This window comes from Pan troglodytes, chromosome 5, assembly GCF_028858775.2.
Source record: "Pan troglodytes isolate AG18354 chromosome 5, NHGRI_mPanTro3-v2.0_pri, whole genome shotgun sequence".
NCBI classification, from domain to species: Eukaryota; Metazoa; Chordata; class Mammalia; order Primates; family Hominidae; genus Pan; species Pan troglodytes.
Window position 1 is genome coordinate 6,608,462 of NC_072403.2, and position 14,096 is coordinate 6,622,557.

Here is a 14,096-nt window from a genome sequence, read left to right on the forward strand (position 1 = left end):
AGATTAATGTACACAAATCAGTAGCTCTTCTATATACCGAAAGCAACCAAGTGGAGAATCAAATCAAGAACTCAACCCCTTTTACTATAGCTGCAAAAATAAAATAAAATAAAATACTTAGGAATATACCTAACCAAAAACTTAGGTCTTTCAGAGGACCTCTACAGAGAAAACTACAAAACCCTGCTGAAAGAAATTGTAGATGACACAAAAAAATGAAAACACATCCCATGCTCATGGATGAGTAGAATCAATACTGTGAAAACGACCATACTGTCAAAAGCAATCTACAAATTCCATGCAATCCTACCACCATCATTCTACACAAAATTAGAAAAAGCAATTCTAAAATTCATATGAAACCAAAAAAGAGCCTGCATAGCCAAAGCAAGACTAAGCAAAAACAACAAATCTGGAGGCATCACACTACCTGATTTCAAACTATACTATAAGGCCATAGTCACCAAAACAGTGTGGTACTGGTATAAAAACAGACACACAGACCAGTGGAACAGAATAAAGAAGCCAGAAATAAAGCCAAATACTTACAGCCAACTGATCCTTGACAAAGCAAACAAAAACATAAAGTGGGGAAAGGACACCCATTTCAACAAATGGTGCTAGTATAACTGGCTAGCCACATGTAGAATAAAACTGGATCCTCGTCTCTCACCTTATACAAAAATCAACTCAAGGTGGATTAAGGACTTAAACCTAAGACCTGAAACTATAAAAATTCTAGAAGATAATGTTGGAAAACCCCTTCTAGACATTGGCTTAGGCAAGGATTTCATGCCAAGAACCCAAAAGCAAAGACAGTAAAAACAAAGATAAATAGCTGGGACCTAACTAAACTAAAGAGCTTTTGCATGGCAAAAGAAACAGCAGAGTAAACAGACAACACACAGAGGGGGAGAAAATCTTCACAATCTATACATCTGACAAAGGACTAATACCCAGAATCTACAACGAACTCAAACAAATCTGTAAGAAAAAAAAAAAACAATCACATCAAAAAATGGGCTAAGGACATGAATAGGCAACTCTCAAAAGAAGATATACAAATGGCCAACAAACATATGAAAAAAATGCTCAGCATCACTAATGATCAGGGAAATGCCAATCAAAACCACAATGCGATACCCTCTTACTCCTACAAGAATGGCCATAATCGAAAAATCAAAAACCAGTACATCTTGGTGTAGATGCGGTGAACAGGGAACACTTCTACACTGCTGGTGGGAATGCAAACTAGTACAGCTGCTATGGAAAACAGTGTGGAGATTCCTTAAAGAACTAAAAGTAGAACTACCATTTGATCGAGCAATCCCACTACTGGGTATCTACCCAGAAGAAAATAACTCAATATTCAAAAAAGATTCTTGCACATACGTTTATAGCAGCACAATTCACAATTGCAAAATCGTGGAAAACCCAAATGCCCATCAATCAATGAGCTGATAAAGAAACTGTGGTATATATATACAATGGAATACTATGCAGCCATAAAAAGGAATGAATTAATAGCATTTGCAGTGACGTGGATGAGATTGGAGACTATTATTCTAAGAGAAGTAAATCAGGAATGGAAAACCAAACATCGTGTGTTCTCACTGATATGTGGGATCTAAGCTATGAGGATGCAAAGGCATGAGAATGATACAATGGACTTTGGGTACTTGGGGGGAAGAAGGGGAGGGGGTTGAGGAATAAAAGACTACAGGATGTGGTGCAGTGTACACTGCTTGGGTGATGGGTGCACCAGAATCTCACAAGTCACCACTAAGAACTTACTCATGTAACCAAATACCACCTGTACCCCAATAACTTACAGAAAATAAAAATAAGAGTCAAAAAATTATAGTCATCAAGAGAAATGTGGTCTGCTACCTATTCTTGTGAATAAAGTTTTATCAGAACACAGCCACATTCATTTGATTCCATGTCATCTAAGGCTGCTTTCTCACTAAAAGAGTAGAGCTGAGTAATAGCAACTGAGACCTCATGGCCAAAAACTACTACATTGCCCTTCACAAAAAGAGTGTGCCAATCCATTAGGTGATGGCAAGTCAGCATCCTTTCTCCATTCTCACATGAAACATTTTTAGCTGTAACTCCTTAATTTTCAGATGTAGAAGACACTTCTCTTGTTTCCAGCACTGGTATTTTCCTCATATTGACTGGAATATATCAAAAACTAGGAGGAAAAGTCAAAACCATTGGAAAATATGTAAAGGCATCTTCACCACGGCAGTCATACTGATGCAAAATTGAGCAAATGATTCAAATGTTACTTATGTTTACAACAGGAATTTCAAAAACTGGTCAGCATCCCTTCCAGAAAATTTCCAGAAAATTTAGGTCTATTAAATTAACATTATTATTTAGAATTGGGAAACTTGGTGCTTTACTGTTTTGTTTTGGCACTTTACAACTTTTTTTTCTGAGCAGTTTTATTAAGTTTACAGAAAAATTAAATCAAAATTAGAGTTTCCATATACCCCTTCGCTACCACTCCCTCCTGTTTCCTCTGTTATTAACATCTTGCATTAGTGTGGCACAGCCGTTACAAATGAGGAGCCAATACTGATACACTATTAACTAAGTTCCATAGTTTACACTGGGGCTCTTTGTGTGGTACATTCTATGAGTTTTGACAAATGTATAACTTATCATTACATGTATCCAACATTACAGTATCATACTGAATACTTTCACTGCCTTAAAAGTCCCATTTTCCCTCTTCTCTTAGCATGGCAATTATGTTTTGTTTTTTTTTAATTTTTTTTTCAGTGGCTATCTTAGAGTTTGCAATATGCATTTACAACTAAACCAAGTTCACTCTCAAATAACACTTTCCCATTCATGGATAGTGGAAGTACCTTATAACAAAGTATTCCCACTTTCTTCTTCTCATCCCTTACAACACTGGTGTCATTCATTTTAATTATCTATAAGCTATAATCACCGTAAGTTTTGTTGCTGTTATTCTTCAGAACAAACAGTTGTCTGTCAGATCAATTAAGAAAAAGAAAAACTAAGAACTGTATTTTACCTTCATTCATCTATAATGCTCCTCCTTTCTTCATGTAGATCTGAGTTTCTAATCTACATCATTATCACTTTGTTGTTTTTTGATGAATATCTTTTAGTGTTTCTTACAAGGAAGGTTTACTGGTAACAAATTTCCTCAACTTTTATCTGAGAAAGTATTTCTCATTTGCTTCTGAAGGGTCATTTCATTTGTATACAGGATTTGACAGTGGTAAGTGTGATGACTGGAAGAAGAGATACCCAGACAGCTGAGCTGGTAAAGCATTATTTCTGGGTGTGTCTGTGAGGGTGTTTGGGGAGTAACTGGCATTTGAATCAGTGGACCAAGTAAGAAAGCTCTGTTGTCACCCATTGTGAGCAGGCACCACAAAGCCTCTGAGGGTCTTGATCAAAGAAAAAGGCAGAGAAAAGGCAAATTCTCTCCTTTTTGGAACTGGGACACCCATCTTTTCCTGCTCTTGAATCACCAGAATGCCACGGTCTTCTGAGCTTTGGATTCCCAGGCTTATACCAGTGACCCCTGCCCCCCAGGTTCTGAGGCCTTTGGCCTCAGACTGAGAGATACACTGGGGGCTCCCCTGGTTGAGGCCTTCAAACTTAGACTGAGCCATGCTACTGGCTTCTCTGATTCTGTGGCTTGCCGACGCCTGTCATGGGACTTCTCAGCCTCCACAGTCATGTAAGCCAGTTCCCCTAATAAATCCCCTCCCATCCATCCATCCATCCATCCATCCATCCATCCATCCATCCATCCATATCCTGTTGATTCTGTTTCTCTGGAAAGCCCTAATACACTGGGTTTTTTTCTTTCAGCACTTTATTTCACTCCACTCTATTCTTCCTTGCATGGTTTCTGAAGAGACATCTCATATAACTCTGATCTATGCTCCCCTATAGTAAGGTGCTTCTTTCAAGAGTTTCTATTGGGTTTTGATTTTCTGCAACTGGAATAGGATATGTCTGAGTGTAGATTTTTTGGTATTTGTCTTGCTCTGTGTTCTCTGAGCTCCCAGGATCTATGGATAGTTGCCTATTATTAATTTTGGAAAATTTTCAGGCATTAATGCTTTAAGTCATGCCCAGGAAGATACTCAGCCATGCTGTGCCTCCATCATGTCTCTCCTACAGTCCCCTCATTGTCTCCCACACTGTCTTCTGGGTGATGCATGCTTTCTCCCTCTGTTGGCCTCCAGCATTCCAGAACTTAATTCTTCTGTCCTATCTTTCCAGGTGAAAGAAGTGCTGTTCTCATTGCCTGCACAGCCCTGTGCTCACTGCTGAAATCTGCGTTCTGTCACACTCAGCGTCAGGTCCCTCAACACCCATCCCACCTGCTTCTTAGCCAACTAACTTCCACCATTCACCCATTCAGTCATCACTTTCTGTGGGAAGCTACACCTTCCCTCACCTCACTTCCACCAACCTAACCTCCCTCAGCCCCAGGCTGGATTAATCGTACCCCCTCTATACTTATCTCTACCATTCAGCCAGTAAAAGTAGAGATACTGTGGTCTCTTGGGATCTACAAGTAATTGGTCCTAAGACATTCTGTGGATACCAAAATCTGGGGATGCTCAGGTTCCCTACATAAAATTGCATAGTATTTGCATATAACCCACGCACATCCACCAGCATACTCTAGATTACTAATCATCTCTAGATTACTTATAATACATAATACAATGTAAGTTATCAAACTGTATTGTTTTTGTTTTTTATTGCTGCATTGTTTTTTTCTGAATATTTTCCATCTGTGATTGGTTGAATCTGTCCATGCAGAACCCATGGATATGAAGAGCTGACTGTATTTCTTTATTACCTACTTGGTGCTAGGCACATGAAGGTGCGGAATAAACGCTTATGAATGAACCTTCAACTGGTATGTTTGCTCCTCGAGGACAAGTATTACCACCTGCAACTGTCTGCATCCCACACCCGGCTGATCTCCTGCACCATGTCCTTGGACTCCATGGAGCTCAGGATCTTCCTGCTCCATGTGAAATGCAGCGAGCACAGCTTGAACTCCCCACATTCCAGCTACATGCCAGATCTTCCCAGCCAACCTGAAACACAGGTGTCTGTGGATGAAGATAAGGAACCTCCTGTGGCCCCCTGCCAGCCCTGAATGTTGCTAGAGGGAATGGCTGAGGTTATACATTCTGGCAAATTCTGCCGGTCCTAACCAAAGCTGCACAGTATGAAGGGAGTTCTCCTTTGGAGGACACACCCTAGGAACAGTTGATTCTGTCTGGGGTTCCACCACTGCTGCTGGTGCTGTGGGTGGAGGGGGAGGCCACAGGGCCATGCTGGAGGCTGTGCTGGGCCAGTCTTCATCTCAAGGTGAGGCAGAAGACTGGCAGGCACTTTGACTGTTCTGCTGGCCTTTCAACCTGACTCCTGATCCTCCTCAAGTGACGATTTTCTATTAGAGGAAAAAGAAAATGTGGGAAGAGTAGGCTCGCTGCTTTGGGCTGGCAGAGACCCTAGGCTCTACCTGGAAGGATGGAGAAGGATGGCAACAGTTGGTGGGATCAGCTAAGGAAAGGACTTCACAGTGATGGTGTGGCCCTCCAGCTGAGGTGTCCTGTAGCCCATCAATGAGTCCAGAATTTCCCTTACATGTAGCCCAAGGACAGCATTAACTCAGTGTGCCAGGGATCCCTGGAGTCAGGGAGTGGCTGGATGTAGTTTCAGTTCCTCTTCATAGCCCACATTTATCCATGGGTCCCTCATGATTTCCTCTGCAGTGCCTCTCTTACTGGGGTTTGGGAGCAGGAATTTCTTTAGGTGTTCATACTCCATAGACATGTAAAGGGAATGTGGTATATACCTACTTTGGAAGCTCTGCTATAGTTCTGTCCATTGTAAGACAGAAACCTGATGATCACCGACCACTGCACAGAGAATGACTCCCAGGCTGCCAACATCCATCTCAGAGCCATCGTACTTTTGCGTACGTTGCCTAGAAGAGTTCCAGGACAGTGTAAGAAGCACTGACACAGAAGTTATCTACCCTGCTGCCAAAGGTGAGCTCGTTGCTAAAGCCAAAGTCTGCAAACGTGAGGTTCAGTTCAGCATCCACACAAGCAGGTTCTTTGGCTGTATGTCCCTGTGCAGGATCCCCTTCTGGTGGCAGTACTATCTGTTGGATTCTGCCTTGGGCCAAAAATTTAGGCAGAGCCAGGGACGAAAATAGGTGTTTGGTATTTTACAATAATGACTCCTACTGAGGTCATAGCAAGAAATGGCCCAATCACAGCTGAGGATAATCCACTGTGGTTTTCTCATTTTTGGTCTGAAGAACTCTTTAGTTTTTTTAATTTAAAAAAAAAAAGGGAAGGAGGACTTCAAAGGGCTTTCTGTTCACATAGGTTAAAGTGATCAATACTTTTCAATATGGCAAATTAAATCCATAGAATGCTTCAGTGACCTTTCATTTCCAGTCTGAAAATCTGTAATAATTTTTGACTTTTAAAAACTCATAGTGTCTACACTGAAAATATTCAATTCCTTTCTCTTTAATCTCTGAATGATTGGTCTCAAAATGATGCCACAACTCGCATCACATAAGAAAATGTTCTGTTGCATAAGACACAATAAGGTAATTATTAACATCTATAGAGCTGAGGGAAAGACATATTTTCATTTCTTATTTAGAGTTTTGCCAAGTCTCTGAAATAAATTCCTCTCTTCCATGAGTCCATTGGGGTAGCTTTAAATGTAGAAGTTGCAACTGTAGGTCAAGAAAGTAAGTCTTTTTCAGCCAGGCGCAGTGGTGCACACCTGTAGTCCCAGCTACTTAGGAGGCTGAGGCAGAAGGACCACCTGAGCCCAGGAGTTCAAGACCAGCCTGGGTAACATCATGAGACTCCATCTCAAAAAAAAAAAAAAAAAAAAAAAATTAAGGCTGGGCATGGTGGCTCACACCTGTAATCCAACACTTTGCGAGGCTAAGGCAGGCAAATCACTTGAGGTCAGGAGTTAGAGACCAGTCTGGCCAACATGGCAAAATCCCGTCTCTACTAAAAGTACAAAAACTAGCCAGGCTTGGTGATGCACTCCTGTAGTCCCAGCTACCTGGGAGGCTGAGGCAGGAGGATCACTTGAACCTGGGAGGTGGAGATTGCAGTGAGCCGAGCCTGGGTGACAGAGTGAGACTGTCTCAAAACAACAACAACAACAAAAAAAAAAAAAAAAAAAAAAAGAAAAACTATTTGTTTTTTAAGCCAACAATTCATTACATTCCACATCCATATCATTCAGCATGAATGTGGAGTGTAGGTGCTGGGCATGGTGCCAGGTGCCAGGACCTGAGGGGAGGGAACCCAGAAGCCACTTCATTTTTTCCTTCTCTAAAACTCATCCTTGAATTTTTCAGATCCAAGTATTTGACCTATATCATTTTGCTTCTCCCTAAAGAACAACTTTTAACATTTTAACTTCTTTTAATAGTTAAGGCAAATCTAATGGCAATAAATCCCCTCAATTTCGTCTGGAAAAAGTTTATTTCTCCTTCACGTTTGAAGGATAATTTCACTGGATATGGAATGCCATGTAGGTGGGTCTTTTTTCCTTACTTGTTTGCATGGTTGCTGAAAAAAAGTCTGATGTAATTTCCATTCTTGTCTCCCTTATGTAAGGTGTCCATCTCATCCCCAACCCCAGCTTCCTTCAGTATCCTTCGGTATTTTTTATATTTTTCTACAGTTTGAATACAATATGCTAAGTGTAGATTTTTTATTTTTTATTTATTTATTTATTTTTTGGTACTTGCTTGCCTACTGTTCTCTGAGCTTTCCAGATCTGGGACTATCATTAATTACAAAAAACTCTCAGCCATTATTACGGCAAATATTTCTTCTGTTCTTTTTTTCCTTCCCCTTCTTGGTTCCCACTATACATACATTATACTTTGTGTAACTGTCCCACAATTCTTGGCTGTTCCATTCCATTTTCTTCCACCTTTTTTCTCTATTATAGTTTCTGAAGACTCTATTGATGTTTCTTCCAGTTCACTGATTCTTTCCTCAGCTATGTCTGGCCTACTGATGTGCTCATCAATGGCACTCTTCTCTTCTGTTAGTGTTATTTCTACCATTTCTTTTTCATTCCTCCTTAAAGTTTCCATCTCTCTGTGCACATTACTTATCTGCTGCATGTTCCCCACTTTTCCCATTAGGACCCTTAGCATATAATCATAGTTGTTTTAAATTGCTGGTTTGATCACTCTAACATCCTCCACCATACCTGAATCTGGTTCTAATGCTTGCTCTGTTTCTTCAAAATGTGGTTTTTGTCTTTCATTTCTGCCTTGTAATTTTTTGTTCAAAGCTGGATATGCTGTATTGGTTAAAGCAACTCAATACTGGTTTCCCACAGAAACTTCCATTCCTAGGCTTCTGCACTAAGAAGTTGGGATGCTCTGTATCTGCCTGTTGTCTCTCCCATTTAGGGGACAGTGGTTTACCCTGTGGCCTCAATTTTCTGAGGGATATAAGAAAAGTTGTTGATTTTCAGTTTGTTTAGCTTTTTCCTTATCCTGTGGCCTCAATTTTCTGAGGGATATAAGGGAAGTTGCTGATTTTCAGTCTGTTTAGCTTTTTCCTTATTGTGAGGATTCGAGTGGTGACTTCCAAGCTCCTACATCTCAGACCAGAAACTGCAAGAGCTTTGTTTTCAATATTTACATAAGTAAGTTGCATTCTTATAAAATTAAAGTACAGTTTACAATTTACTCAGAGCTTTAGTGTATGTGATCTAAACGATAAGGTAAATTTCATTAAGTTTGTAGACTCTGTTTTAAAATTCACGACCGGGCGCAGTGGCTCACCCCTGTAATCCCAGCACTTTGGGAGGCCAAGGCGGGCAGATCACTTGAGGTCAGTAGTTTGAGACCACCCTGGCCAACACGGTGAAACCCCATCTCTACTAAAAATACAAAAAAATTAGCTGGGCGTGGTGGCAGGCACCTGGGATGCCGGCTACTCAGGAGGCTGAGGCAGGAGAATCACTTGAATCTGGGTTGCAGTGAGGCAAGATCGCGCCATTGCACTCCAGCCTGGGTGACAAAAGTGAGACTCCATAGCCAAAAAAAAAAAATTCCCATTTATCTAAGAAAAAAGATAACAATACAATTGTCTTTTATTTGCACTGGTTAGTGTTCCATTAAATTAGTACCACTTAAGCCTCAACAGTATTTGTCTTAACAGAAGTTAAGCTATGAAACTGCAGCAGTGTATAGTCATATATTTTATTTATTCAGAAATATAAAGTGCAATTTTTAAACTATCTGGAAACAGAAAAGATTTCTATTTCTTGGAATAACAGATTCCTTAGGGTGAGGAGGAGCGAAAACGTTTCTAACAGGACAGATTTTGAGATCTATGTTTTCAGAAGTACAGCATAATGCACCAAGGCCTCATTTACTAGATGCCATCGGCAAGGAGGGGTTCTGCCTAGAGGAAGCCTCCAAACAAAGCAGATTTACACTTCAAAACTCAAAAAATATATAACTTTTTACTATTTTGGCAGCAATCTCTCTCATCTGTATTTGCCTTCCCAATATGAAACACAAATGAACTTAAAAATATAATAATTAAAAAGTGTGAAATATTGCAAGAAATACCAACATGTGACGCAGAGACATGAAGTGAGCACATGCTCTTGGAAAAATGATGCTGAGACACTTGCTTAATACAGGGTTACCACAAACCTTCATTTTGCTTTTTTTAAAAAAAGCATTATCTGTGAAATGCAGTATCTACAAGGCACAATAAAGCGAACTGCAATTAAGCGAGTTATGACTGAAAACTCTCCAAATCCCTAATAATCCAAAAATGAGAAATTGAGAACTACCAACACTTTCAATCAAATTTTATATTACGATGCTTGGTTCAAAGAATAACAGAACTAACAAACTCTGAGCTAGAAATTAAGCAAAAATACCAAATTGATCATAATTCTCATGCAATTAGCCAAATTTGAATCATTATACCAAAATACATAAGGCCAAAATGAGTTTTTTATTGCCATGATAATTACAGAACAAGTGTTGGTTCCAAATGAATGATGAAGACTGCTGACATGATTACTTCCTTTCCCTCAATAATTCTATAAAAAAAAATAAAGACAGAATTTGTTTAGCCTTAGAAGTGACTTATTTATTTACTCTTTCAGCTAGCTAGCATTTGGGTCATGTTTCCTCAAAAAAGTTCACGTACCCTGTTAAAAAAAAATTACCTTGTACTAAATATGAACTGTGAACACTTCTCAAAGCCTTGCAGTAATAATGAGGGTAAGCTATGTTGGAAACAAAGAAAATGTGCAAAACACAATAATTTCAAAAATTGCTGGGAGAAATGAGTAAGCTATTGTAAAGGCTTTTTCTCATACTCTTTTCTAGGTCAAATTTATGCCTCTTCTCCTTGGCAATAAGAAACACTACTATACTGATCTTTTCTCCTCTCTGCTACTAAATCCTAAAGCTGTGGTACAAAAAGCCCTGGCCCTTGTATTAACCATGTTTGTTTGTTTGTTTGTTTGTTTGTTTGTTTTCAGTGCTTTATGATGCTTTGACATTTTGGAGCCTGTGGACCAGGGAAGGGACTGCCCCTCTGAGAACTGGCTAATTCCTAGAGGTCACAAACTACTTGCCTGGTCTGAATACCCTTCAATTAGGCTCCTCCAATCAGGGACACTGCCCCCAGCCCTACATACCCCAGGTGCCAGCCAACTAGGGACCACTCCTACAGCCCAGAGCCCTCCAAAAAATTATTCAGATGATCCAATCCTAAACTTGCTCAGCTTGCCTACCCTGCCTAGCCATTACTTCCCGGGAAAACCATAACAAAGGGTCTGGCCCATGCTTTCCCTGGCTCCCTCTGCCTCCTGACCTACCCCCAGTGCTTCCTGTGTGGTGTGGCTTGCCCACCCTCTTGGAACTGTGAGTAACACAATTTTCAACAACAATCTTATCCTGCTTGTTGATAATAAAACCTACATTTTAAAAGTCTTCCCTTTTCAACCTTTCTGAGCCACTGTGACTCAATACTAATTCTCGCTCTTCACCAAAAAAGAGACTCTCAGGCTGGGGGTGGAGGAAAGAAAGCAAAAAACATTTAGAAATTCTCAACTCCTTTAAGTACTTTAGGGGGAACTGGCCATGGTAATAGCATTGTTTTTTGCTTTTCTTTTTCATTTATTCAAATGATCAAGGAAGGTCAGTGATAGTGCGCAGACATGCAGGAGTACATGAAGAGACGTGTTCTCCATTCTAAAAGAAATGGGCACCCCATCAACCCATTGCTTTAAACCTCTTCAACATTACAGAAGGGACAGGTTCCTCTGGAGACTGCGGTTTCCCATACTCTTCAACATTACGGAAAGGACAGGTTCCTCTGGAGACTCTGTGGTTCCCCACACTCTTCAACATTATGGAAAGGACAGGTTCCTCTGGAGACTCTGTGGTTCCCCATACTCTTCAACATTACGGAAAGGACAGTTTCCTCTGGAGACTGCAGTTTCCCATACTCTTCAACATTACGGAAAGGACAGGTTCCTCTGGAGACTCTGTGGTTCCCCACACTCTTCAACATTACAGGTTCCTCTGGAGACTCTGCGGTTCCCCATACTCTTCAACATTACGGAAAGGACAGTTTCCTCTGGAGACTGCAGTTTCCCATACTCTTCAACATTACGGAAAGGACAGGTTCCTCTGGAGACTCTGTGGTTCCCCACACTCTTCAACATTACGGAAAGGACAGGTTCCTCTGGAGACTCCGTGGTTCCCCATACTCTTCAACATTACGGAAAGGACAGCCTCCTCTGGCGACTGCGGTTCCCCATACTCTTCAGCATTACAGAAAGGACAGGTTCCTCTGGCGACTGCGGTTCCCCATACTCTTCAACATTATGGAAAGGATAGGTTCCTCTGGTGACTCTGCGGTTCCCTATACTCTTCAACATTACAGAAAGGACAGGTTCCTCTGGAGACTGCAGTTCCCCATACTCTTCAACATTACGGAAAGGACAGGTTCCTCTGGAGACTCTGTGGTTCCCCATACTCTTCAACATTACGGAAAGGACAGGTTTCTCTGGAGACTGCGGTTCCCCATACTCTTCAACATTACAGAAAGGACAGGTTCCTCTGGAGACTGCGGTTTCCCATACTCTTCAACATTACAGAAAGGACAGGTTCCTCTGGAGACTGCGGTTTCCCATACTCTTCAACATTACAGAAAGGACAGGTTCCTCTGGAGACTGCGGTTTCCCATACTCTTCAACATTACGGAAAGGATAGGTTCCTCTGGCGACTGCGGTTCCCCATACTCTCCAACATTACAGAAAGGACAGGTTCCTCTGGAGACTCTGCAGTTCCCCATACTCTCCAACATTACAGAAAGGATAGGTTCCTCTGGAGACTCTGTGGTTCCCCATACTCTTCAACATTACAGAAAGGATAGGTTCCTCTGGAGACTCTGCGGTTCCCCATACTCTCCAACATTACAGAAAGGACAGGTTCCTCTGGAGACTCTGTGGTTCCCCATACTCTTCAACATTATGGAAAGGACAGGTTTCTTGGAGACTGCGGTTCCCCATACTCTTCAACATTACGGAAAGGACAGGTTCCTCTGGAGACTGCGGTTTCCCATACTCTTCAACATTACAGAAAGGACAGGTTTCTCTAGAGACTGCGGTTCCCCATACTCTTCAACATTACGGAAAGGACAGTTTCCTCTGGGGACTGCAGTTTCCCATACTCTTCAACATTACGGAAAGGACAGGTTCCTCTGGAAACTGCGGTTCCCCATACTCTTCAGCATTACGGAAAGGACAGGTTCCTCTGGAGACTCTGCGGTTCCCCATACTCTTCAACATTATGGAAAGGATAGGTTCCTCTGGTGACTGCAGTTCCCCATACTCTTCAGCATTACAGAAAGGAGAGGTTCCTCTGAAGACTCTGCGGTTCCCCATACTCTTCAACATTACAGAAAGGACAGGTTCCTCTGGTGACTCTGCAGTTCCCCACACTCTTCAACATTATGGAAAGGACAGGTTCCTCTGGAGACTGCGGTTTTCCATACTCTTCAACATCACGGAATGGACAGGTTCCTCTGGAGACTGTGGTTTCCCATACTCTTCAACACTACGGAAAGGATAGGTTCCTCTGGTGACTGTGGTTCCCCACACTCTTCAACATTACGGAAAGGACAGGTTCCTCTGGAGACTCTGTGGTTTCCCATATTATACTTTATAGGGATTTTGACCCCTTCATTAGTGGGTTGAAGTTTTTGTGTTTAGTGCACAGTTAGCATTTGAGGTGGTATATGTAGGAATAAACATGGCTCTTGCCTTTATTTAAAATATTTTTCAATATAAAATCAGAAACAATACCAATTACATTAGGACACAACTAGCCATCAATCAACAGATAATATATCTTAGATATTAAGCAAACATTGATGACTTATTTTATCCAGGTACTTAATTTTTTTTTTGAGATGGAGTCTGCCTCCCGGGTTCAAGCGATTCTCCTGCCTCAGCCTCCTGAGTAGCTGGGATAACAGGCGTGCACCACCATGCCCGACTAATTTTTGTATTTTTAGTAGAGATGGGGTTCCACCATGTTGGTCGGGCTGGTCTAAAATTCCTGACCTTGTGATCCGCCTGCCTCGGCCTCCCAAAGTGCTGGGATTACAGGCATGAGCCACTGCGCCCAGACTTATCCAAGTACTTTTCTATGTTCTTGCCATGCAATAACTTTTAATCCTCAGAACTCTCCTATGAGGATGGCTCATTAAATACTTTGTCCAATACTCCACAACCAATAACTATCACAGCAGGAATCACACCTAGGCAGTTTGCATCAGGGGCTGTGCTTATAATCTCTCTCTCTCTCACACACACACACACACACACACACACACTTCACGTTGTCACTCACATATGAAAAGGGTCCCCCAAAAGAACTGTTTTCCCCAAAGTGCCTCCCTCCCTGACCAGTTCTTCAGTGTGACCGTGAGCACGCAATGAGAGATGCTAAC

The 14,096-nt window shown here is 41.4% G+C and overlaps 1 protein-coding gene across 6 annotated transcripts in view; it reads right to left on the minus strand.

Annotated features, from left to right (window-relative positions):
- The window catches only part of EXOC2 (exocyst complex component 2), a 206,728-nt gene that overhangs the window by 177,391 nt on the left and 15,241 nt on the right, over positions 1-14,096 (minus strand). The gene's annotated exons all lie outside the window — the stretch shown is intronic.